This window comes from Takifugu rubripes, chromosome 4, assembly GCF_901000725.2.
Source record: "Takifugu rubripes chromosome 4, fTakRub1.2, whole genome shotgun sequence".
Lineage (NCBI taxonomy): Eukaryota > Metazoa > Chordata > Actinopteri > Tetraodontiformes > Tetraodontidae > Takifugu > Takifugu rubripes.
In genome coordinates, this window is record NC_042288.1 from 2,685,209 (window position 1) to 2,710,895 (window position 25,687).

Consider the following 25,687-nt stretch of genomic DNA (forward strand, 5'->3'; position numbering starts at 1 on the left):
TTTCACACTACTCGGTTTGTCAGTTTGGACCCATGGCGAACCATAAAGCAAGAGGATATACAAGAAGATGGAATGGTGGTGGTCTTGGGACTCTTTCTCATGGGCAAATCCCCAACTAAATAAAGAAAAAACTTTGGAGAAAATCCAGAGACAACACGAGTGTGCTTATATTTATTTATGCATCTTTCCTTGTTCATCGCTCAGCTTGCTTCTTGATTGGCTACATTTTGTTTTACTTCACAATTGCTGGGGACGTGACTCTGACTATTGAACCAGTTTCGTTTTCACAATTGTAGGCCCCAGTCTTTTTTGTAAGCCTATTATCGAGACAAATTCACTCTTAACGCACCTCAGAGCAAAGAATAATCTTATATGACATAAAATGTCAGGAAGGGGGACAATGGGGACAGAAAACGCCCCAATATCCTTATGTTTGTACCCACAGCTTTTAAGAATGTGGCAAAAACACATTATATCCACAAATGACTAGACCTCTTTCTGTCTTTGGCCGGTTAGCTCAGATGGTTAGAGCGTGGTGCTAATAACGCCAAGGTCATGGGTTCAAACCCCATACTGGCCACGAAGGCTCGCTATTTGCACAGTCAACATCTTCTGTCTCAAGCATTTTGCTTTTATTGGAACTTTTCACATTTTTCTTATACTAAATATTCTTGTTGCAATATAATATCTTGCTTTTCTTTCAAGCTTGAAGAAAGTCGCTTTGACTACTTTTCGTCATCCACAGGTCTTTGACCTCTGACATGGTGGCTTTAAATTCCAAACAAAACACAAGCGGTCAGATGTGAATATGCCAGAAAATCCATTTTCATCCAGATTTGGAGCTGTTTGAAAGCTGCCTTGTTTATAGATGACTTTCAGGAATGATAGTGAGAGTGTCGGACGAGACCGTTCATCATCATCATTATCATCATTATCAAAAACACAGGAGCTCACCAGGACTCAAACTTCTCTTCTCCAGACATAAGAGCCTGAGATCAATGACAATAAAATCAGACTATACTTTCAAGGGTCATTTCTTTAGTTTATAATTGAGAAATTGGTTTCTTAAAAGTTTGGTCTCTCTGCCCATGATGATGAGCTGAGATGTTTTCCTTCACAGCAGAAAACTGGTGGGAAGATTCTATTTCTTCACCACTGTTGATGACTGTTCAGAGTTTCATGGAGACTTTGATGAAGGAGACATGAGCTGAGTGGTCAGCATGCTTAAAAGAGAAAAAAAAGAAATGTTTTATGTCTTCTCTTAACACTGCTCTCAAATCACCACTGGTGAGTGGGCTTTAAAATAATGTGGTTTCAGTGCTAGCAGAGTCTGGCAACATCTTGTACGAATTCCAGAGATCTTTGGAGCAGTGTGAAACTACAGCTCTTCATTTGTACCATGACCAAGGGGGTCAGCAGCAGCAGCAGGTGGTCTTGTTTTGTACTGGATATCTTTATTTAAACTCAGAAGTTCTGATAAAATATTGTAAGAATTGTTATTACTATTATCGTTTAGATGCTGTTTTGTGTAGATTTAAAGTGTTTGAGGAATGCTTTGCTATGATTGATTTTCTATCATCTCTTTTTCTCTTATTTTAAGTCCCAGGCATACTTCAAATTAAGACACGTTGCCTTTTCTTCTGATATATTTATTTATAGATGTAGATTAGCTGTATGTCACATGATCTAACCAGGAGTGCCCACACTTTTTGAGCATGCGAGCTACATTTCAACTGACTGAGTCAAGAAGATCTACCTGCTATGAATTTGCAAAACATACATTTATTCATAGAAATTCTTTAAAAATAGAATTCTTTATGTGAACCATACAGTATATGTTGGTGTACCTCGCATAACTACATCAATCCATATTGCTCAATACAAATCTATGCATTTTTTGTCATTACCTCACTCTGACTTGCACTGAATGGAATCAGCCAGGGATGCATAGTTCGGACAGTAGCTGCTTGTTTTTAATGATTAAGTGACTCACCCGGAACGAAGCTTCGGTGGCTGCCTTTGCTTTTGAAGTCACTTGAGAGAAAAGTGACTGCTGTTGGGACAACTGGGATTTTAATTCCTTTACCTTTCTCCTTCTCAGATCGCTTTTCAGGGGGAAGTTAATATCGTAGTGTTATGAACAGTCCGAAAATGCCGCTCCACATTTCCCTTTTTCGGCATAGCGATGACAGACTGGCAGATGCGGCAAACGCACTTTGAAAGTGACAGTGGGAAAAAAAGTCCACCTCCCATTCCTTATGGAAATGGCACGTTTTTGGCTTTTTACCTGGTCCAGCTCCCCCACTCATTTTTATATCCTTAAGTTGAGAAGAAATAAATTGGAGGCTAACATCACTAGCTTGCTAGAACGCGCCGTTATGTGCGCATGTGCAGTGACCCCTCTGTCAGAAAAAGCATGCGATCGACCCACAGTAGCTTCACGATCGATCGACGTATTGGGCACCCCTGATCTAAACAGTGAACAGGTGCATTTCTAAAAAAAAAATCATATTTTCCATTGTCTCTTCAATCAAAATACTCCTGGTTCAATGACATTTTATCACATTATCTAGTTATTTAAATTCTGTACAATCTATGACTTATAGACACCACAAAAGAGCATGGTGTCACCATGTACCATGACTTGACTTCTGTAGAGTTTCCCAGGGTAGGACATAGATAGGACCTTTTTTTTTTTTTTTCCCTAAATTGCGCAGTGTTGGCTCTGAAACCAACTTTAGTTGCGGGCCGGGACACATCAGGGCCTGGTTAGAACCCTTTTTGTCTGGCACTAATCTGGCTACTGGGCTAGTGTTTAAAAATCCAACTGTGAATCCGCATGAAGACGGGGATTGAGTTAGCTTTAGGTGAAGGGGAGCTTCAACACACAGTTAAAAAAAATGCTGGCAGCTAGGGTTACCAGAGAATACCTGTAAAAAACCAACAGACAGTAGATAACTTTACAGACAAAATATATAAATGGTTTTACAGTGAATGCAATGGCTGAACTGTTGATTCTCCAAAAAATCTATTCATTCTATCCAATTTCATGGATCATTGTTGTATATAAATAGATCATTTCCTGTACTTTTTACATGTAACTACTTATTGTGCATCAATAAATTGTAAAATTAACATGGAACTATCAGGCAAAAAACTAAACTGGTAGAACAGTAAAACTTTACATTCTAAATGGAGCTGTTCTGTATATTATACATACAAGCTGCTCATAATATGCTAGTTCACATTATTCAGTACCCAGGAAGTAGCTCTCGGTTTCAAAAAGGTTGGTGACCCCTGCTGTAGTTATACATTTTTCAGTTTAAAATTATTACTACTACACCAAAAACAAAAATACATCATGAGAAAAGACGAGAATATCATTTTTAGGAATTTTTTTGAACAGCCATTGTCATTACAGTAGTTGCAAACAATTAGATTCACTTTTTCAACATATAGAACATGCAAATAACTTTCAATTATTGTCTCTTTTTAACTGCTGAAAATACCTAGTCACAGGTCATACTGTATCCTTGGACAGATAAGCCCCCCCCTCACAGCATTTTTTTTTTTTTTGTTTTAATTTGACAAATTCAAGATAGACAAGATTTTTAAATTACTGTGGAACATTGTTGGATAAAAAGAACTTCATGAAACAAACAGGTGGCAGACCTTCTTCATAGAAAGAAAACAAAACTTACATATTGTGCATTTAACAAAGTGAAAATTAACAGCATCTCTTCTCTAGCAGTCAACACAGAGTCCTTGTTTAGCCTTCACACCACTCATGATCAGCGAGATCCTGCACCCACAGCGAAGGCAGAGAGTCAGGCCCATACCAAGACCAGGCACGATTTCAGCTCTTAGTCTGGGTCTGACTCTCGGCCTTGGCTCTGGGTGCAGTACAGATTAAGACCAGAACCTTGGCACCAGACTCCAGATAACAGGATATGTTTACTCAACTTTGAAGAAACTCCAGAGTAGAAGCCAGCTCAGATGGATAATGGATGTTGAAACAGTAGTAGCTCCCAAACATTCGGCACAATGCAGAAATGAAGGAAGAGATGTTTGTGTTGACAAGGTTCCGATCCAGACTCGGCATGTACCTTATTGAGGAATAGCAGGACTGGCCTATGATTTAACAGGTTATATTAATAAGTGCGGGGTGGCGGTAGTGTCACAGCTGCGGGCAATCATGCCCGTGAGTCGCCTTGCCCCGCACACCTGTTGTGCATCAGGAATCTAATGAGCACTCTTCCTAATCCCCAGCGGCACACCTGCTCCCTGCCAGATCGTTATTCGTTCCTGATGACTTTCCAGCGTATTCCTGTTTGCCTGCCTGCCCGATCTCGACCTTGCCTGTCCCCGACTATTCTGTTCTGCTCGCTCCCCAAGGAATCCTGGATGTTGCCTGTGTCCGACAATAAAGCGGTGTTCAGCCAGACTCGTGTGTCGCATTTGAGTTCTTATGTGGTTCCTGACAGGTAGCTCAGTCACTCACATAACAAATTCAGTGCAATTTAAAGAAAAAAAAGACATATGCAAGAGACTTACCACAGATAATAATAGTGGGTGTCAGAGGCACCTGTGTCACGTTCCAGTCTAGGGTATGGAATTGTGAACCAGGGAAAAGTGAAGGTGGCACGAGGAATAACGCAAGATCAATAAGTGAATTATAGATTTAATGGCAAAAGTGGGGTTGATACAAAAATAAGTGAGCACTTAAATTATAGAGGTCTAATCAATAGTGGCATGGCAAACATTCCAAAAGTAGACAGAAGTGGCTTCTCCACAGAAGCAGGCGAACTGCAACCGACGGGCTGCGTATCACAAAACGAAGTGGAAACTGGTAGCGCTGACGTGGCGAGTCACGGAACAGAACGAAAAACGGAGCCAGAAGGATTCGTTGGGTGGCACCCCAGGGTTTTTAAAAGGACGCCAATCTCGAACCAGCCAATCACAGACCATGGCGCAGCACCTATTGAAACAGAGGAACACAAAACACGGGGGCGGGACAAAATGGAACCAAACGCGCAAAGTAAAAGCAAACTAAACCACATAACTGGGATCGTAACAACCTGCCCTAGCTCAACCTCTTCTGCCAGACATGTATTGTCTACATCAGGGGTCCCCAACCTCCAGGCCGGGGACCGGCTCCGGTCCGTGGCACATTTGCTACCGGGACGCACAGAAATAATAAATAATTTATTAACGACCGCATTCTGGCCGAATTAACTTTGGCCTGTCCCTGTTGACACACCAATATGCCTGTCTACTCTATAGATGTAATAATAAAACTGGATAGGATGTCATCATGGAAATCCATTGGAGCTAGCAGTACATCTAATTTATTTTTTTTATATCTACGTGCGCTTGTCCTCGATAATGACATACGATGTAGGCGCATCAGATTTGTTGCCGCAAATAAAAAGCGCACATGCTAGCAAAGATGACTGAAAAACAGTCATCTTTGACTGTTTTTTGAAGGCAATGAAGCCTTCAAATCTGCTTCGGCACATAGAGACTAAGCACTCTGGAATAAAAGATAAGCCTGTGGAATTTTTTGAAAGAAAAAGCGCGAGCACAAAGGACAGAGACAATTACTGAGGGCCACTACATCAACAAATGCGAATGCACTGAAAGCATCATACCTTGTGGCGAACCGTATTGCTAAGGCCAAGAAACCTTTCACGATTGGAGAAGAACTTATTATGTCTGCGACCAAGGAGATTTGCTGTGAAGTTTTAGGAGAGGCCACTGTTAAAAAGGTTGCACAGGTGCCTCTTTCTGCTAGCACTGTCACAAGGGATAAAGAGTGTGAATATAGTAACAACTGGTCATGAGAAATCACACTTCACAGTGGTGCTGGCATGTTGTGGAGAGGGATCAGAATTGCCACCAATGGTCATTTTCAAACGAAAAACCATGCCAAAAATCCAATTCCCCTGTTGCCGTCACAGTGGATGAAAAAGGGTGGATGGATCAAGAAATGATGACTTATGGCTTACGAAGTGCTACACTAGAGTCACAAAGAAGTTAGCTTGAAAAACTCTCTCAAACAATCAAACTAACAGGAGTCAGGGTTCCGTGACAGGGACAAAAACACTCCGACGCTGGCAGACGGGCATTCTGTTCCTAAATGGAACGGTTGATTGAAGATTGACAGCAGTTGCGTCTGCATGCAGCGCCAGCTGTGGATGGTGATTGGCTCCTCCACACCCCCTGTGGAATAAACCAGCAACGAACGTCCCAGAATCTGGGAACCCAAGACTGCCATTTCCAACATCTGTGTAAAGCGGGCTTCTCTGCAATGACGGCAACCAAGGCAAAAATTATGGAGCAGACTGGACATAAGGAACACACTACGCTTCTCATTATTTCCCATCACACCAAAATGGGGCCATCTCGTCTCAACGAAACAAGCTCAGGCCTCCCACTGATTCCGCGTATGGTGAGTTACATTTTCCCTGCACTTAACATTCGTTTTTAGACCCGTCATGTTATTTTATATTTGCTGTATTTTTCTGCCACACATTACTGGTCCATGATGCAAAAGAGGTTGGGGACCCCTGGGCTACATGGAAGAACATGTACTCCTCCTCATCAAATTAGCTGAGCAGAAGCAGCAGCATCTCCTTCACATCGTCTGAGCAGCTAATCTGCTGTCCCCACATCCTCTGAAGCCTTGCATAAGTCTGATGGAAGCTCTTGCTCTTGTGGACGCAAACTGTGGACATGTAGTTAAGAAGCCTTTCCCCCATCAAATCCAAATTATGTGTGAATGCCTCTTTGATGTCAATCCCAGTAAATTCTTTGAAGTGGACTAACATGCCAAGTTCATCAAACCAAAATGGCCATTCCTCTCTAAGGCATTTGATACTTTTCCCCTGGTTGACATGTTGACACTGTAAAAAGTGGACTTCAGTGTCACAGCTGCGGGCAATCATGCCTGTGAGCCGCTTTGCCCTGCACACCTGTTGTACATTAGGACTCTAATGAGCGCTCTTCTTAATCCCCAGAGACACAGCTGCTCCCTGCCAGATCGTTATTCGTTCCCAATGACTTTCCAGCGTTTTCCTGTTTGCCTGTCTGCCCGGTTCCGACCTTGCCTGTTCCTGACCATTCTGTTTAGCCTGCTCCCCTGTAAACTCTGTCTGCCTTCTGCCCGATCTCGACCTTGCCTGTCCCCGATTATTCTGTTCTGCTCGCTCCCCGGTGAATCCTGTCTGTTGTCTGTGTCCGACAATAAAGCGGCGTTCAGCCAAACTCGTGTGTCGCATTTGGGTTCTTATCTGGTCCCTGACACTTCAGACATTTAAATCATTAAAAAGATGGAGTTTTTCTATCTTTCGCTGCTGGCTCACTTGAGTTTCTTCAATGGGGAGGAATTTTGCATTCCACTTAATGCATCCGTAAGTGTCCTGCATTGCTGCATTCTTCAAATGGGACCACATCTGGGTCTGAGTTATCAGCCTCCACGTCGTTTTTCAGGATGATTCTCTCTACTGTTGGAAGTTCTGGTAAGACTTCCATTATGGCGTCATCTAGGAAGGATTGCTCCAAGTGACTCATATTTGTACTAAAGAAATGTAAACAACAAACCAGAACAATATACAGTGCATAAAGTTAACAGAACAGAAAAAGGCATCAGGTAACACATGTCAAACTACACTGAGAAGTGAGCTTTAACTGAGCTTTATTTTGCCACAATGCTGTGTTTTAATGGAATGACCAGGTAGCCATCAAGAATGTAAGATACACATAAACATATTAAACATATTATCAGTATTTTATGCAAATAAATGGGTAAATGTGCTAATGAAAGATAGACTGCAAGACTTTGTGTCTTTTTAGCAGACCATATTGGATTTACAACTTCAAATGAATGTTGGAAGAAAATCAGCTTTAAGCTTTCAGGGTTTTCATTAAAGAACTGGTTACATTTGAAATTTTGACCATCATATAAATCTGTAAAAACCTCTGCATCGGGATCTCCAAACTGTTGTGACTGTACATTCCTCCATAAATTTGACTATAAAAAGTTATTCATGTTTCTACCACTGGTATGTTGTAAGCAAATTTTAGTTTCATGTTTTCATCCATTCCCAATGCCACTTCTTGGGGCTCTGTGTATTTAAAATGTTTTGTGAATGTCTGATTTCTGGTGTACAGTATACTGTTCTTAATTGTCCCTCATGGCATGCAGAGAACAAATCTGACTCTTTAATGCAGTCAGAGTTTAGTGATTTCTTCATCTGATAGGCTCATATCATTTTTTAATACAGAACTTACTTTTGTAATTGTGTAGGCTTGACCTAACTCGTGCACATTTTGCATTTCCTCAACAATAGTCTGTATAGTAGAGGCAGTTTAATTAGCCAGTGATGACGATACTGCCCACTATGAGTATTGTACCAGTTCAAACTTTCTATTTAAATTATTATATAAATAAAATAATAATGAGCTGTAATGCATTAATATTGAAAGACAAAATATATAAAGCAAGGATTAAGATTGAATGGAAGTATGACTAAATTGCTTATACACACAGTACAATAGGCTACTAAATTATGAAAACAATGTCATAAGTTTATATTTTTTTAAAATATATAAAAGCTAGGCAGTAAACCGTTTCGCATTCACAATGAAATTTTGTCTGAAAACATTTTATTCGGTTGACCTCAATTTACATTGTTTCATCAATGATAAAATGAATAAATTTGGTAAAAGGAAAAAATTGTAATAATATTAACATAGTTTTTTATTTTTTAAAACAACAGACTAAAACAATAGTTTTTGCAATATTTGCATGTCAATTTATCAAAGTTGCTTTGTTATGAATATTGCAGTATTTCTCGGTTTCTGTTGCCAATATTTGTAGTTTTAACTACAATAAATTCCATTAAAATCACATGTTGTTGTGAATATAACAAAAAATTCTGTTTAATAGTTTACAAAAGTTCAGTGATTTCAATAAAAAAATATATGTATTTGGGTTTACAGTACTTTTCTGTAGGGATTTTACAATGTTTTATGTAGATTTCGGGGTCATTTTTTACTGTGCAATCACTGTGTGGACTGTGGCACAAGTTCTGTCAAAATTAAATTGTTCTGATTGTGCTAGCTGTTACTTGCTAGCTATTACATACTTGCTGTTACTTGCTGTGTGGTTAAGAACGTTTTTAGAGATGCAGCACGTGTTCAATATTCATCTGAAAAACAAATCAGATCAAAGCCACTTTTGTGCAGGAAATGAGGTAAGACATCTCAGAATCAGAAGCAGATTTATTGCCATTGTTCATGTAATACACAGTATTACACAAACTAGGAATTTGTCTTGGTGAGACGCTGCGACATTCAACATAAAGAAGACCACACTAGAATAAGATAAATAAAATAAAAATAAGACATATATACAGTATATACATAAATAGTAAGTGGTAAGAGGTAAGTGGTAAGAAATAGTGCAGGTCAATGCAGGAGTAATGTGATGTATTGTTCGTGAGTCCGACTGGCTGCTGTACATGGTGCTTAAGTGATCAGTCACTTGGTGTTCAGCAGCCTGATGGCAGAGGGGAAGAAGCTGTTCATGTAGCGGGAGGTTTTGGTCCGAATGGACCGTAGTCTCCTGCCTGAGGGGAGGGGGGAAAACAGTCCGTGACCAGGGTGGGAAGGGTCGGCCGTGATCCGACCTGCACACCTCCGGGTCCTGGAGATATACAGGTCCTGGATGGATGGAAGCCTGCAGCCGATCACCTTCTCGGCAGCGCGCACGACGCGCTGCAGCCTCAGTCTGTCCCTGACAGTGGCACCAGCGAACCACACGGTGATGGAGGAGGTGAGGATGGATTCGATGATGGCCGTATAAAACTGCGCCAACATCCTGGGAGGCAGTTTGAGCTTCCTCAGCTGCCGTAGGAAGAACATCCTTTGCTGGGCCTTCTTGATGAGGGAGCTGATGGTTGGCTCCCACTTAAGGTCCCGGGTGATGGTGGTGCCCAGGAAGCGGAAGGAGTCCGTGATGGTGATGGGGGAGTCCATGAGGGCAAGGGGGGGCAAAGGGGCTGTGACTTTCCTGAAGTCCACAATCATCTCCACTGTCTTCTGAGCATTCAGCTGCAGGTTGTTGTGTCCGCACCAGGACACCAGTCGAGCCACCTCCCTCCTGTAGGCAGTCTCATCGCCATTGGAGATGAGCCCGATGAGGGTGGTGTCATCCGCAAACTTACTGAATCTTCAGTTTTCTTTGTAGTATTTAAACTATTTCAATGCTAATAAGCTGCTGGTGATGACCATATCTTTTTTGCCTTCAACACATTCACCTGTATAATTAGTCTGCACTGATCAAGCTACGACAAGCTAGACGACATACAGAAGGATTGCCCAGATGAATGAGTCAAAAATCTTAATGAAATCTGAATTCATGTGTCATAAATCATGATGAGTTTTGGTTTCACTCTCTTGACTAGACTCCACAGGGACAGAAGCGACACTGTGAGCAGCATATTAGCCCAGAAGACGTCCCCAACAGATGACATCATCATTTCATATACCAAAAGCGAAGTTCATCTTTCTACACTAGCTTTTTGACATATACGACATAGAAATGACAAGCATTTGTTTTTGTTTTTGTCCTTGCTTTCACAGTGCAGAACAGCTGGAAGTTCGACACGCAACGCGGCCCAGTGACAACTTCCTGGAAGGTCACCAGCCTCAGGTGAAATATCAGGTCACAAATATTTTTAACAATAATTTCTTTGCAGGAACACATTCATCATAATAATTATTTGTCCTTTCTCTTATAGAAAGCCAAGACGTCTTTTGAATTGTAATTGCATGTAAATAGTTTTATTTATACAGATCAGTCATTTTTTCATCAAATTTTCATTGGAATAACCTTGTATCTGTTTTGTTATTTTCAGCATTGTTTGTGTTGTTATTACTATTATTTTATTGTATTTTTGTGTTCAGATGTTAATTTCACTGTGTAGGTTCATCTCTTTCTGTCTCCCTCCGTCCGTGCCCCCCCCCCCCCCCCATTCAACAGGAGGGTCCCCTCTTGTAAGCCTGGTCCTGCTCAAGGTTTCTTCCCTTTAAATGGGGAGTTTTTCCTTGCTACTGTTGCTTGCAGGGGTTTCAGCCCTTGAACTCTTTCTATCATCACCACATAGTGTTATTTGTTCCAAACACAACACACACAAAAAAATGATTTGATGTGAAGAATACTTTGGTGTTTAGAATGAGTAGATGCTACATGATTATCTGAAAATAATGTGTGTCTTAATGACCACTAGTGTGTGTGTGTGTGTGTGTGTGTCTGTGTGTGTGGCATACTGTATTTGCTTAATTTGGTTCAAGGACATGATGGCAGGGATGGACCAAAGCATGAGTGTCTCGGTGTCCTGGTTCCAACAAGCCCAAATACAACATCGGTTATTGGTGAGTGAAAGCCCTGAGTCAACAAATGCTCCTAAAGGGTTAGTAAAAAACAAGTTGACCTTCGTGTTGGATGTTGTGGTGGAGCTACTCACAGGCCTTGTGGAGGCACTGAGGCTGCTCAATATGCACTAAATTGGCTTGGTGGGGGGGTATACCACCCACGAAGGTTTTTGCTCATTAATATTGAACAAGTTTTCTTTTCACAATTGTAGGCCCCGATCCTTTTTGTAAGCCTGTTATCGAGACAAATTCGCTCTTAACGCACCTCAGAGCAAAGAATAATCCTATATACATATACATACAATGTCAGGAAGGGGGACAATGGGGACAGAAAACGCCCCAATATCCTTCTGTTTGTACCCACAGCTTTTAAGAATGTGGCAAAAAGACATTCTATCCACAAATCACTAGAGCTGTTTTCTGTTTTTGGCCGGTTAGCTCAGATGGTTAGAGTGTGTTGCTAATAATGCTAAGGTCATAGGTTCAACCCCCATACTGGCCATGAAGGCTCTCTATTTACACACTCAACATCTTCTGTCTCAAGCAATTTGCTTTTATTTGGAACTTTTCACATTTTTCTTATACTAAATATTCTTGTTGTTTTGGATGTCAATTTTCACACTGCGATGATCAAAGTCATTTATTACCGGTAGTCACAATCAAAGCACAGGGATCAACAGCAGTGCCATCAAAGGACGACATTACAAAGCAATGATCAAAGACTGAAATTCAACTTAAGTACAACTAAGCATTGAGGATCACATTCCATTCCTTTTTCAACATGTGGTTCAAATCAAGTGTCATCATGCAGATTACCCATGCAGGGAGACAAAAACAGTAATTATTGACAGTATCAGTAATTTGTAAATCTACTAAAATAAAACCATTCATTCCTCCCTGAATGTCTTTGTATAGTAAAGTAAGTAAAGAGGTGGGCAGAAAGTTAACCAGTCTCTCACAAACCAAGTAAACTGATGGAAACATTTTGTTTCACTGCAAACATACAAGGTCTGTAATGCTGCTTCATTTTATTGTTGCTTATGCTACTTTAGTGTTTGGTATATTTTTTACAATTAAATCCTCTTTTTTACAATATAATAATACACATTTGATTATCTTAATGTCTTGCTAGTTATTATAAAAAGAGAATTAAACCTAGGCTATAAATTGGTTATGTCAGCAATCCATTCTATAACAGAATAAATCTAAAGGACAATTCAAGTTTGGTCATCACTTCTCCTGCTTGCTTTGCTGCACCAGATCCTCCAAAGAAAAGACCCTGGTGGAGAAAGTTAATTTCCTCTAAACGCAAAAAGGTTCAGGAAGATTCAACAATAAACTCAAAAAAGGGGTAAGAGAAGAATGGCTAAAAGACAGTGTTGTGAGGTAATATTTCACCACTATTAAAATCAAAGACAAGCTTTTGTTTACATTTTTTTTGTTAAGTGTTGGTCTGACCTGCAATAACCTTTGCATGTGTGTGACCCCTTTTTACAGTTTGTATCCAAGAATGCAGCTCCCTGATAGTGCTGCTAGCAATGCAGCCAAATCCAAGACAAAAAAGTCCAAGTTTCTGAAGAAGGCTCTCCGGTGCTTTCTTTCATGGATGACACAGACGAAGTAGACGATGCACCTTTGGACCAACCAACGCGGTACGACCAAAGTTCTTCAAAGTTGAATGTATTGCCCTGATTTGTGACTGAGACATTCATGTGACAAATGGAGAAGGGTTCTTCACCATGCAGATCTTCTCTTTGCTTGGGGTTTGCATTATTTTTCACACCATCATCAGTTGGAGTGACGGCACAGAGAAGCAGGCTAAAGAGCCCTCGGCAAGAGTCCATCAGCCAGGCTCAACTTTGGCTGTCGCAGGTCACCAGGTACATTTTTCTCTTTTGATAGAGAAAAATTAACACCGGTTCCTGATGTTTCACATGGATCCTTTATCTTCTTCCAACAAACAGAGCCCAAAGTGTCCTGCAGGGGACAGAGAAGTGGACACGCGTCCGGTAGACAGCCCCTGTTCCTCCACATCCAGCAGTGATGTCGAACAAGCTGTAAAAATGCTCCTTCTAAACTTAACATTGATGTATTTTTGACTTTGTTTGATGAGATTGAGTTGATTTTGCTTTGCCTTTAACTAACAGAGCCTGGAGAGCAAGGATGAGGAAGACTCAGAAACACTTTCTTCACAGCAAAGTGGTTTAGTTGTAACCATCTTGCAGGCAGAAGCTGCAGCTGAGCAACCTGTAGAGGAAAGCACAATGGAAATATGGACATTAGTGTGCTGTAATTACCACTTTACTGCTATTTTTACAACAGGGTGCAACAAGTTCCAGTGATGAGGAAGAAGAGAACCCATCTTCATTAAGCAAAAATCTTTCACACATCCTGGCTGTAAAAATAACCAAAATTCTGACTGTTACACAGTTATAAAGGACTATCCATCAGGTTTATTTGACAGGGCACACTGTAAAACTTAACAGTTGTGTTAATAAAAGAAAAAAGTTAATATAACTCAAACTTTGAGAAAAGTTATGGTCACTCATTCCCACGAATTAGTCTAACTCAAAAAAGAAGTGTTGATGTAATAACTTGCCTACTTTGAGTGCATTTAAAGTTTAAGAGAATTTAAGTGCTGGTGATGTAATTCCGCTTCGTTTCACTAACTAATTATCTTTAAGTTCTGTTAATATCAACATCAAATAAAGCAAAGAATGCATAAACAAATCTTTTAAAGCAAGACGTGCGGAAGACTGCGTCGTTCACGAAGCATGTGGGGATACCTGACGGCGCGACCCAACTTTGGCTACTTATACCGAAGAAAATGTGAATATTTTTGCTTACACTTCACAGCCTGCGTCTGTCCGCCTTGCCGAGGTAATTTATGTTGTTATATTGCTGATGTTGCGTGATTGTTTTGCCGACCTGTTTGTTTATCGGACTGTTTAATTTGAGCTCTTCAGTGAAGTTACGTCAGTTTTCAGAGTTTCAAGCGGCAACGTTCAAAAAATAACCGCCATTTTCCTCATCAGATGCAGATAAATTGGTCGAAGAAAAACGCTGCTGCGTCTGTGTAAGTCTCCTCGACTACTAGTTAGCTAGTTTTCAATCTTCCCTGGAGAATACTACGTATTCCGAGCTTAATTTAGCGCAAACGTCGACTCCATTTGGCGCTCTACATCACTTTTCGACTGTGCTGTGTTAACTTTATACATCTTAAAAGTGAATTTATTCGGTCAATAAAAAGAATATAGTTTACTTCGGCAGTGGGCAGAAAAAGTATTAAGTTAAGTCTAAGATAGAAGTTATTTTTTTGATGAACATATGTGGGAATGTAAATTATGTGAGTTTTCCAGTTCATTTAAAATACGTTTTTTTGAGACATTGCAGAATCTACCATGGCCAGTATTCCACAGTTTCACCTTTACCATGCTTTAATAACAGTTGCATGTGCACATTCACAACTCTTAATTCACTGAAGGTTCATTTGTCCAGAAATCATTCAGCTCCAAGAGTGGCAGGTGGTGACAGTCATAATCGGGCATTTCATTGCCCTGTTTGTGAATTTAAGCAGCCATTTGTTGAGAGGGAAATGTACAGTCATCTAAGGGAACATTTAAGAAAGAAGGAAATGGTTCCATGTCCATGTATGTATGTAAGTTTAAAACAAATGGTTACTCCACATTCAATGCTTTAGACCAGGGGTCGGCAACCCAAAATGTTGAAAGAGCCACATTGGACCAAAAAAACCAAAAACCAAATCTGTCTGGAGCCGCAATAAATTAAAGCCTTATAAAAACTTTATTATGAAGTCAACACATGCTGTAAGTGTCTATATTAGCCCATTTAAAAAAAAAAAAAATCAGTAGGCTACAAATACATAATGAGCAATCATGATTAAATGTTTATTTTCCCTGCAGCATCCTGGAGAGAATGACGCACCACGTGACCACTCTGCTGCACGATGGTGCTTTAACTTCCATTATAATGAGATCTTGAAATCAAATACTTATTATACACATTTTTGCAGCATTGGAAAACTTGTAGAATGTTTGTTGTGTTTTTCCTCCTACAGAAATTATATCAAAACAAAACATATATTCACACATCTTTTTACATTTTTATATTTTTGAAAAAGCTCCAGGGAGCCACTAGGGCGGCGCTAAAGAGCCACACGCGGCTCCAGAGCCGCGGGTTGCCGACCCCTGCTTTAGACTATGATGTAGCAGTTGTAGGGCAATACAGGAAATGATTGATCATATTGATCAGTTGTTTTCCCTATCAGAACCTGTTGTCAGAGAGAATGTAATGAAGATATTGAAATCTATCAGGAAAATCAGCTTCTTTCAGATGAGGACGTGAAATTATCAATAATTAAATAAATAATAATGATGATGATGATTAAATAATAATAATTAATTCTATGTTGATGATTTTGAATTTGCAAACCCTTTAGGATCACTGAGAAAAAAAATCACAAAGTATGTGCAGTGTACTTGACATTAGGTAACATAACAGTCAAGTGTCGCTCAGTCCTCCATTCTATGGCCATTTTGTGCAACTCAAATGATGTACGATATTTTGGATATGAGAAAGTTTTTGCACCTCTCTTGAGTGATCTAAAAACACTTGAAGAAGTGGGTGTGTACATTGAAAAATTGGGTGACTCTCAAAGGCACAGTTTACTATGCAGTGGCTGATAATCTCGCTGCCCAGGCTGGTTAGCTGGTTTCAGTGAGAGCTTCAGGTCTACATATTTCTGCAGCAATGAGATGCAGTAACCGGTGGTTTTGAAATGAGGACAAAAGATTTCCACGATAGCCTGGTTTGAAAAATACAGACAAATGAAACAGAGGAGAATTAAGATGTAAAGCAGAGTTGTGTTCTTTCTGATCAGCTCTACTTTTTTCATCCATCACAGGATTTCCACCTGACGTGCTGCACGACCTGTTTGAAGGCCTGGTTCCTGTGGAGCTGGCACACTGTTTGAAAGGTTTGATTTTAAAAAAATATTTCACGTTGGAAGAGCTGAATAAAGCGATCCTATGGTTTCCCTACAAGCATTCTGACAGAGTTGACCGTCCTCACCCAGTTCCTCAAAATTTTGCAAGTCGAGGAACAATTAGTGGGAATGGTCATGAGAACCACACTCTTCTTAGACTGCTCCCTGCTCTCATCGGCTCCAGAGTACCAGAAGGGGACAAAATATGGGAGGTCCTAATGGACTTAAAAGATATCGTTGAGCTGGCTGTTTCTCAAAGTTTCACAGATAGTACCATTCAGTACATGGCCTGAAAGATTTTTGATCACTGGCAACTCCTTCAGGAAGTCCTTCCCAATTTAAAATTGCGACCAAAGCATCATTACATCGAACACTATCCTTTTCTCATCAAGTGCACTGGTTCTCTGGTGCATCTCTGGACAATGAGATTTGAGGGGAAACACAAGGTTTTCAAGAAGATAGTTCATGATACTCACAACTACAAAAATCTATTGAAAACACTGGCAGAAAGACACCAAAACATGATGGCATTCTATCTGTCATCACAAAGGTTTTTCAAGCCAACAGTACAGACTTCAATTGTGGATTGAAGTCTTTGTCTTTATTGACTCACTGCCTATTAAAACACATTCAGTGGTGTCTGGCATCACAGACAACAACAGCGTATATAGCACAAAACAGGTAACCATTGAAGACACAACATTCGTGGTAGGCATTTTCATATGCAGTGGGACACATTCTGCTTTGCCTGAGTTTAAAGAGATCCAAAACGTATTGCTTATTGGAAGTGATATCTTTTTTTCTGTTGAAAGACTATGAGACCTGGTACGCTGAGCATTTGCGGTCCTATGAGCTAACAGACCATAAAAGCAAGAGCCATTCTGTGAAATCTCTGAGTCAGCTAACTGATCAAATGCCACAGACTGCCTACAAAGTGTCTGGCATGCTAATTCTGACTGTCTGAATTAAGAAGACCACACCAAGCAGCCAGTCTCAGCCCCGTTTTCTCCCAGTGACCAGAGACTAAAGACTGTTTGGACCCTTCTATGAACACTCGTAGTAACCTCCCTGGGAACTCTTGAAAGTAGTTAAAGGTAATATGAGCCATGTTTTAAAGGGGCATGTGCTTTGTGTGCTTCTTAAATGAGAAACAACAATGTAGTCAGTGGCTATATTGATATATGCATAGTTTAGCAACTAATGGAAAGGGGGACATTTACAAGGAGTACAGTTTTTTTTCTCTTTCGATATGCTTCAGGCTTCCCCAACACGATGTAAATGGAGGCGACTGATACTCTTCAGGTCTACATATTTCTCTTACACTGAGGGTCATCATTGATGATGTGAACACCGAGAGGCTTATTTTGCCCTCCCGTTCTGAAACTGTAAATGCCCTCATAGTTCAGGCGAAGGACAAATTGAATCGTTCTATGAATTTCAAGACCCAGAATTTGACAATGCACTCTACAATTTGGTTAACATCTACCACCTAAGGCAACCATTAAAATAGTTAGAATTATTGAGTCAGATCTGAGTTCAACGAGCACAGATGACACTATTTTACTGTCCGATAATAGAATCACCTGAGCGACTTTGAATTGAAGGAGAGATGGCCTGCACTATTTTGTGAAGCACAAGTGCGTAAAAATTTACAAATATTTAAAAATATGCATATATCACTAAAGTCAACTTTAGATTTGAGTAGTTTCAGTTGGAATGTCTGTCTGAAAAGCAGTTTTCAAAATGAGCTATAAAGACGAACTTGTTTGTTTTTTGTATTTCTTTCCTCAAATATTTCTCCACAAAAATGATATCTGTGCAGCCTGAACAGCAGCCCTGTCCGGTCTACAACACACTACCTCAAGGAGGATTCATCTGAAGTCTTCAGAACGTGCAAGGTATCTGTGTTCTTCTTCTCCATGTAATTAACAACCAAGCATCGAGGATCACATTCCATTCCTTTTTCAACATGTGGTTCAAATCAGGTGTCATCATGCAGGTGACACATGCAGGGAGACAAAAACAGCAAAGTTAACCAATCTCTCACAAACCAAGTAAACTGATGGAAACATTTTGTTTCACTGCAAACATACAAGGTCTGTAATGCTGCTTCATTTTATTGTTGCTTATGCCCCTACTTTAGTGTTTGCTATAGTCTTTACAATTAAATCCTCTTTTTTTATATTATAATAATACACATTTGATTATCTTAATGTCTTGCTAGTTATCAAAAGAGAATTAAACCTAGGCTGTAAAATGGTTTTGCCAGCATTCCATTCTATAACAGAATACAGTGGGACCTCTACTTACGGAATTAATTGGTTCCGGAAGTTGTTTCGTAACCTGAAAATTACGTAAGTAGAGATTCGTTTTCCATGTAAATGCCCTAATCTGTTCCAAGCCCCCATAAATTCGGACATAATTTTTTTTATAAATCAGAAAAATGCATCAAAACATGTAACAAATACATGTTACAATTAGATTACCGCACAATAAATGTAGAAATTCAGTGCAAGGCTTCTCCAGGAACAAAATGAACTTTATTACAGGCTAATCTTACATTAGCCGTCATTACTAGCAATGAACATTAACACTTGTGGTAACACCACCATCTAATGGACAAACATACGAACACCCATAACAAATAAAAGTTAAACGAAGGCGACGCTGGGATACACACAAACTTGTACATATTGATGTCCCTCCTAGCCAATGGAATGACAGGAAGATGCTAGGCGATAGCCAATGGCAGAGCAGCTACAAGCAAGTTTGCGTTCGCTAAACTCCGCGAGCTGCGAGTAGCAGCAGTAGCGTATTTTTGCCTTTCGTATCCTGAAATTTCTTTCGTAACAAGAGGAAATATTTTCCCGTTGAGACATTTCGTAACCTGAAAATTCCGCATGTAGAGAAGTTCGTAAATAGAGGCCCCACTGTAAATCTGAAGGACAATTCAGGCCAAAGTTTGGTCATCACTTCTCCTGCTTGCTTTGCTGCACCAGATCCTCCAAAGAAAACACCCTGGTGGAGAAAGTCAATTTCTTCTAAACACAAAAAGGTTCAGGAAGATTCAACAATAAACTCAAAAAAGAGGTAAGAAGAATGGCTAAAAGAAAGTGTTGTGTAGTTATATTTCACCACTATTAAAATCAAAGGCAAGCTTTTGTTTACACTTTTTTTGTTAAGTGTTGGTCTGACCTGCAATAACCTTTGCATGTGTTTGACCCCTTTTTACAGTTTGTATCCAAGAATGCAGCCAAATCCAAGACAAAAAAGTCCAAGTTTCTGAAGAAGGCTCTCCAGTGCTTTCTGTCATGGACGACACAGACGAAGCAGACGATGCACCTTTGGACCAACCAACGTGGTACGACCAAAGTTCTTCAAAGTTGAATGTATTGCCCTGATTTGTGACTGAGACATTCACGTGACAAATGGAGAAGGGTTCTTCACCATGCAGATCTTCTGTTTTCTTAGGTTTTGCATTATTTTTCACACCATCATCAGTTGGAGTGACGGCACAGAGAAGCAGGCTAAAGAGCCCTCGGCAAGAGTCCATCAGCCAGGCTCAACTTTGGCTGTCGCAGGTCACCAGGTACATTTTTCTCTTTTGATAGAGAAAAATTAACACCGGTTCCTGATGTTTCACATGGATCCTTTATCTTCTTCCAACAAACAGAGCCCAAAGTGTCCTGCAGGGGACAGAGAAGTGGACACGCGTCCGGTAGACAGCCCCTGTTCCTCCACATCCAGCAGTGATGTCGAACAAGCTGTAAAAATGCTCCTTCTAAACTTAACATTGTTGTATTTTTTACTTTGTTTTTACGATACTGAGCTGAATTTGCTTTGCCTTTAACTACCGTATTTTCCAGATTATCAGTTGCACTTTTTTTCATAGTTTGTATGTGAAATATGTGAAATAAATAACTACAGAATTTCACATGTTCGTTATTTTCACACTGACAACCACAAGAGGGCGCTCTAGGCTTGTATGGACATTAGTTTGTTGTAATTACCACTTTTTTCCCTATTTCCAACAGAGCACAACATGTACTAGAAAGGAGGAAGAGGATAACTCGTCCACATCAAATAAAAGTGTTTCAGACGTCCCAATTGTAAGAATCAAGCACATCTTTACTGTTACATTGTTATAAGGACTATACATCATATTTATACCAGTGGGTTATTTTTCCTCTAATGGTGGCTGTTTTACTAGATTGAGCTGATTTTGCTTTGCCTTTAACTAACAGAGCCTGGAGAACAAGGATGAGGAAGACTCAGAAACACTTTCTTCACAGCAAAGTGGTTTATTTATAAGATCCTTAGTAGCTGCAGAAGCTGCAGCTGAGCAACTTGTAGAGGAAAGCGCAATGGAAATATGGACATTAGTGTGCTGTAATGACCACTTTACTGCTATTTTTACAACAGGTGCAACAAGTTCCAGTGATGAGGAAGAAGAGAACCCATCTTCATGAAGCAAAAGGATTTCAGACATCCTGGCTGTAAGAATCAGCAAAATTCTGACTGTTACACTGTTATAAAGGACTATCCATCAGGTTTTTTTTTTTTTTTTTTTTTTTTACATTTAACCTAAACAGACACTCAAATCTGACACAGGCTGTGACGTCACAGCCCACTGCCCCAAAGGATAGCTTACTGAAGGCTGTAAAGTATGTGGTCTCTAGAAGCAGATTCGAAAGTGGGAGAACCCTTATGCCTGATGAACTGGCCTGTTATGGGTAAAGATTTTAGCATATCATCATCATCAATGCTTTGCTTTGTTATTTTTCCTCTAATGGTGGCTGTTTTACTAGATTGAGCTGATGTTGCTTTATTCTTAACAGAGCTTGGGGTCCACAGACGAAGACCCAGAGATATACTCTTTGTGTGTCAGTAACACCCTACAGGAGGAGCAGGCTGAAGAGCCCTTGGCAATAGTCGGCTGGCCAGGCTCACCTTTAGGTGTCGCAGGTCACCAGGTACATTTTTAATAGATTGAGCTGATTTTACTTTGCCTTGCCTTTGAGAACAAGGATGAGGAAGATTCAGAAAAGCTTTCTTCACATCTAAACAGTTTAGTTGTAACATCCATTTAGGCAGAAGCAGCAGCTGAGCAACTTGTAGAGGAAAGCACAATAGAAATATGGACATTAGTGTGCTGTAATTACCACTGTTTTTACAACAGAGTGCAACAAGTTTCCAGTGATGAGGAAGAAGAGAACTCATCCTCATTAAGAAAAAGGATTTCAGACATCCTGGCTGTAAGAATCAGCAAAATTCTGACTATTACACTGTTTTAAAGGTGTCAGGGACCAGATGAGAACCCAAATGCGACACAGGAGTTTGGCTGAACACCGCTTTATTGTCAGAAACAGACAAGACAGGATTCACCGGGGAGCGAGCAGAATAGAATAGTCGGGGACAGGCAAGGTCGAGATCGGCCAGAAGGCAGACAGGGTTTACCGGGGAGCAAGCAAAACAGAATGGTCAGGAACAGGCAAGGTCGGAACCGGGCAGGCAAACAGGAATACGCTGGAAAGTCATCGGAACACGAATAACGATCTGGCCGGGAGCAGCTGTGTCTCTGGGGATTAAGAAGAGAGGCTCATTAGTGTCCAGATACACAACAGGTTGTTACGATACATGGTGGTAGCGGACCCGAACGCAGGCCAGGACACAATGGTGGAGAGGTCAAGGGCTTTATTTACAGGGAAGGGGAGCACACATTAACAGAAACAGTCCTCCTGGACCGCATGGGGATCGGGAGGCAGCGTCCGCCCGTCCCAGGTCCATCGGCGAGTTCCCAAACCAGACGCAGTCCCCCTGGACTGCCGGGAACTCGGAACACCGGTGAGTCCTCCACACGCTGCAGTCCTCCTGGACCGGCGAGGACTCGGGAGTCCGGCGCAACACGCTCACCTCACGAACGTGCCCCGAGACACTGGGGACAAAGCAGTCCTCCTGGACTGCTGGCGATTAGGAGGCAGCGTCTGCCCCTCCAAGGTCCATCGGCGAGTTCCCAAACCAGACGCAGTCCCCCTGGACTGCCGGGAACTCGGAACACCAGTGAGTCCTCAAACGGCTGCAGTCCTCCTGGACCGGCGAGGGCTCGGGAGTCCGGCGCAACACGCTCGCCTCACGAACGTGCCCCGAGACACTGAGGGCAGAGGCAGTCCTCCTAGACTGCAAGGGGGGCAGGAGCGGTCCTCCAGGAGAAACGGAACAGCAACAGGAGAGGCCCTCCAGGAAAACCGGAAGCTCGGGGACAGGAGTGGCCCTCCAGGGCAACAGGAACACAGGAACAGGAGCGGTCCTCCAGGGAAACCGGAAGCACGGGAATAGGAGCGACCCTCCAAGGCAACAGGAACAGGAGCCAACACCAAGGAACCCAAACAAGCTCCCACACTAGACCAACGAACAGAATCCCAACACGAACAGGAACACTCAGGAAAGTGAACAGACACCCCGGCACTGACAAGCAGGCACAACCTGCTTAAATAGGCAGCAAGATGTAAATTGTGCGCCCACCTGCAGTGCCAGCTGCACCCAATTGTGCTCCACACCACACCCTGCAGGCCAAAGACAGACACAACCCAGAAATCCCAACACAGGTGTGCGGGGCAAAGCGACTCACGGGCATGATCGCCCGCAGCTGTGACATAAAGGACTATCATCACGTTTTTTAATTTTTTTTACATTTAACCTTAACAGACACAGGCTGTGATGTCACAGGCCACTGCCCCAAAGGATAGCTTACTGAAGGCCTTAAACTACTGTATGTGGTCTCCAGAAGCAGATTCGAAAGTGGGAGAACCCTTATGCCTGATGAACTGGCTTGTTATGGGTAAAGATTTTAGCATATCATCATCATCAATGTTTTGCTCTGTTTTTCTTGTGTTTCAGGCTCCCCAACCTGTCCCAGACCTTCTAAATTAACTCTGTTCTCCAGAGCCTCCTGACCCTCATGCCTTTTGTGAAGGAGCTCAACAAACGGAGTCAACAGTGGTGTTCGCACCCAAAAGCTCTGCTTTTCAAGTACAGCACAAACTCACGTGCCCCCATCATTCTATGGCATTAATAAAACAGAATGCAGAAGAAATCCACCCACTTCACATTACACTGGAGTGTGTGTGTGTGTGTATGTGTTTGTGTGCACTACAGCTGCAGTAAATCTGTGTTTGCAGAAGAATATGGAAAAAACTACATAGAAGTTTCAGAGCTGGGAGAAGGAGGTTTTGGAAGGGTGTGTTGTAGTTATAGAAAAGATTATTTATTTCCAGTAATTTTTTAATTTTTTTTAATTGAATCACACCAAACACACATATAATCGTCACTACTCTCGTTGACACATAATTCTTGTCTGCAGGTGGTAATCAAGCACATCAGTTACGCCTTGGTCAAATACCAGTCAGTGGTCAGGCTAACTTCGATCTTACCATCAGCTGTTGAACTTAGTGTGGAGCTGTTCCTTTTTGATTGATGACCAGCAGTAAACCACAGATGACAACGAAGACACAATGGGTGAGATCAAAGTATAAAGACTTTGTTCGGAGTCAGATCATTAAAGAAACACCAAAGCCATTTTGAAAGACATATATGAACACATCAAAGCCAAGATGGATGATAGAATCTTGGCATGAAACACAAAGGTATTGTCAACAAAGTTTCTCTGCTCAATATACGAACAAATTGTGCAACATTGACTGTCGAGCTGTGGTACAAAGCAGAAATGGGCATCTCTCCCAATAAATGCAAACGTTAGGAATCCTCAAAATCAGGTGACTACACCATAAGAGAAGCCAAATCCATGTTTTTCTTTCTGGTCTGATTGATTTAATACAAAAGTTTAAAACAGACACAATCAGAGAACAGCACCAATCCATCCGCCAGCGCAGGGGAGGATGGTGGGGTGGTGAGTGTACTGTAGTAACTGAAACTATGTATCTGTTCTCTGCAGCTCTGTGGGAGTTCAGCTTGCTGTTCTCCTATGTATCCATTCTGTGATGGCCGTAGAAACCTGCAAGGCCTCAATTTGCTTGCCAGACAATCTAGCATTATCTCACAGATGTTTCATGTCTCCTGAGACTTTCATGTTTCAGAGGCTTATGATGGATGCCTTCCTCCTTTTCAGTAATAATTGGATTCTATATAATTTGGTCGGTTAGACTATGTTATGAAGTCATCAGAGAAGGATGTGTTTACTCGGCGGTATAAAAGAGTGATATTGTAATAAGTCTGGAGATCTTCACCATCAGGACCACAAAACCTCCCTCAGACAAACTGCAGTGTCTGATTGATGCCTGACTTTTCTCTCCAATAAACATCTCTTCAAACCAAATCAATGTCTGTGAAGATTCCTTCCTCATCAACACAGCTCGGTTACCATCAGAAGAAATTCACCACAGCACCATACACCCTCCAATTTTAAAAGACTGGAGGCAGGTGTAGATGATTATCTGGAAATGAGTTGCAGGTGTGTTAACTGCACGATGGGAGTGAACCAGGAAGCAGCCCCGGAACAGACATGGAACACAAGGGGTTCAACCCCCATACTGGCCACAAAGGCTCTCTCTTTACACACTCAACATCTTTTGTCTCATATATTTTGCTTCTGTTGGGAACTTTTCACATCTTTCATATACTAAATATTCTTGTTGCAATAAAATATCTGGCTTTTCTTCCAAACTTGAAGAAAGTCGCTCTGACTACTTTTCGTCATCCACAGGTCTTTGACCTCTGACATGGTGGCTTTAAACTCCCAACAAAACACAAGTGGTCATATGTGAATATGCCATAAAATCCATTTTCATCCAGATTTGGAGCTGTTTTAAAGCTGCCTTGTTTATAGATGACTTTCAGGAATGATAGTGAGTGTCAGACGAGACCGCTCATCATCATCATCATCAAAAACACAGGAGCTCACCAGGACTCAAACTTCTCTTCACCAGACATAAGAGCCTGAGAACAATGAAAACAAAGCTTGACTATACTTTCAAGGGTTGTTTCTTTAGTTTGCAATTGAGTACTGTATTTTCTGGACTATATGTCGCTCCGGAGTTTAAGTCGCACTAGCCAAAAAATGCATAATAAAGAAGAAAAATAGATATATAAGTCACATTTTGGGGGAAAATTTATTCGCTAAAATCCAAGACCAAGAACATACATTTCATCTTGAGGCAATTAGCAATCCATTAGCATGGATTACCAATAGGGTTACGGTATGCTAACGCAACAAATTCAGCTACATGA

General features: G+C 41.1%; 1 long non-coding RNA gene and 2 other non-coding genes across 9 annotated transcripts; all 3 read left to right on the top strand.

The window, feature by feature from the left end:
• The first annotated feature begins 506 nt into the window (after positions 1–506).
• On the top strand, positions 507–580 carry trnai-aau (transfer RNA isoleucine (anticodon AAU)). Its single transcript has one exon. It is a non-coding gene; the product is annotated as a tRNA-Ile (tRNA).
• A 431-nt stretch (positions 581–1,011) lies between these two features.
• On the top strand, positions 1,012–1,216 carry LOC115249721 (small nucleolar RNA U3). Its single transcript, XR_003888403.1, has one exon. It is a non-coding gene; the product is annotated as a small nucleolar RNA U3 (small nucleolar RNA).
• Positions 1,217–14,219: 13,003 nt separating this feature from the next.
• LOC115249703 (uncharacterized) lies at positions 14,220–24,767 on the top strand. 7 transcript variants are annotated; one of them, XR_003888388.1, is made up of 15 exons: positions 14,223–14,319; positions 14,475–14,515; positions 16,364–16,435; positions 18,267–18,342; positions 18,444–18,540; positions 19,444–19,534; positions 19,679–19,805; positions 19,916–20,033; positions 20,118–20,210; positions 20,479–20,940; positions 21,037–21,177; positions 21,283–21,417; positions 23,342–23,473; positions 23,623–23,681; positions 23,805–24,767. It is a non-coding gene; the product is annotated as an uncharacterized lncRNA (long non-coding RNA). The 7 variants fall into 7 exon arrangements; XR_003888383.1 differs by having other exon boundaries at positions 23,342–23,681; XR_003888387.1 differs by having other exon boundaries at positions 23,623–24,767.
• Positions 24,768–25,687: the final 920 nt, after the last annotated feature.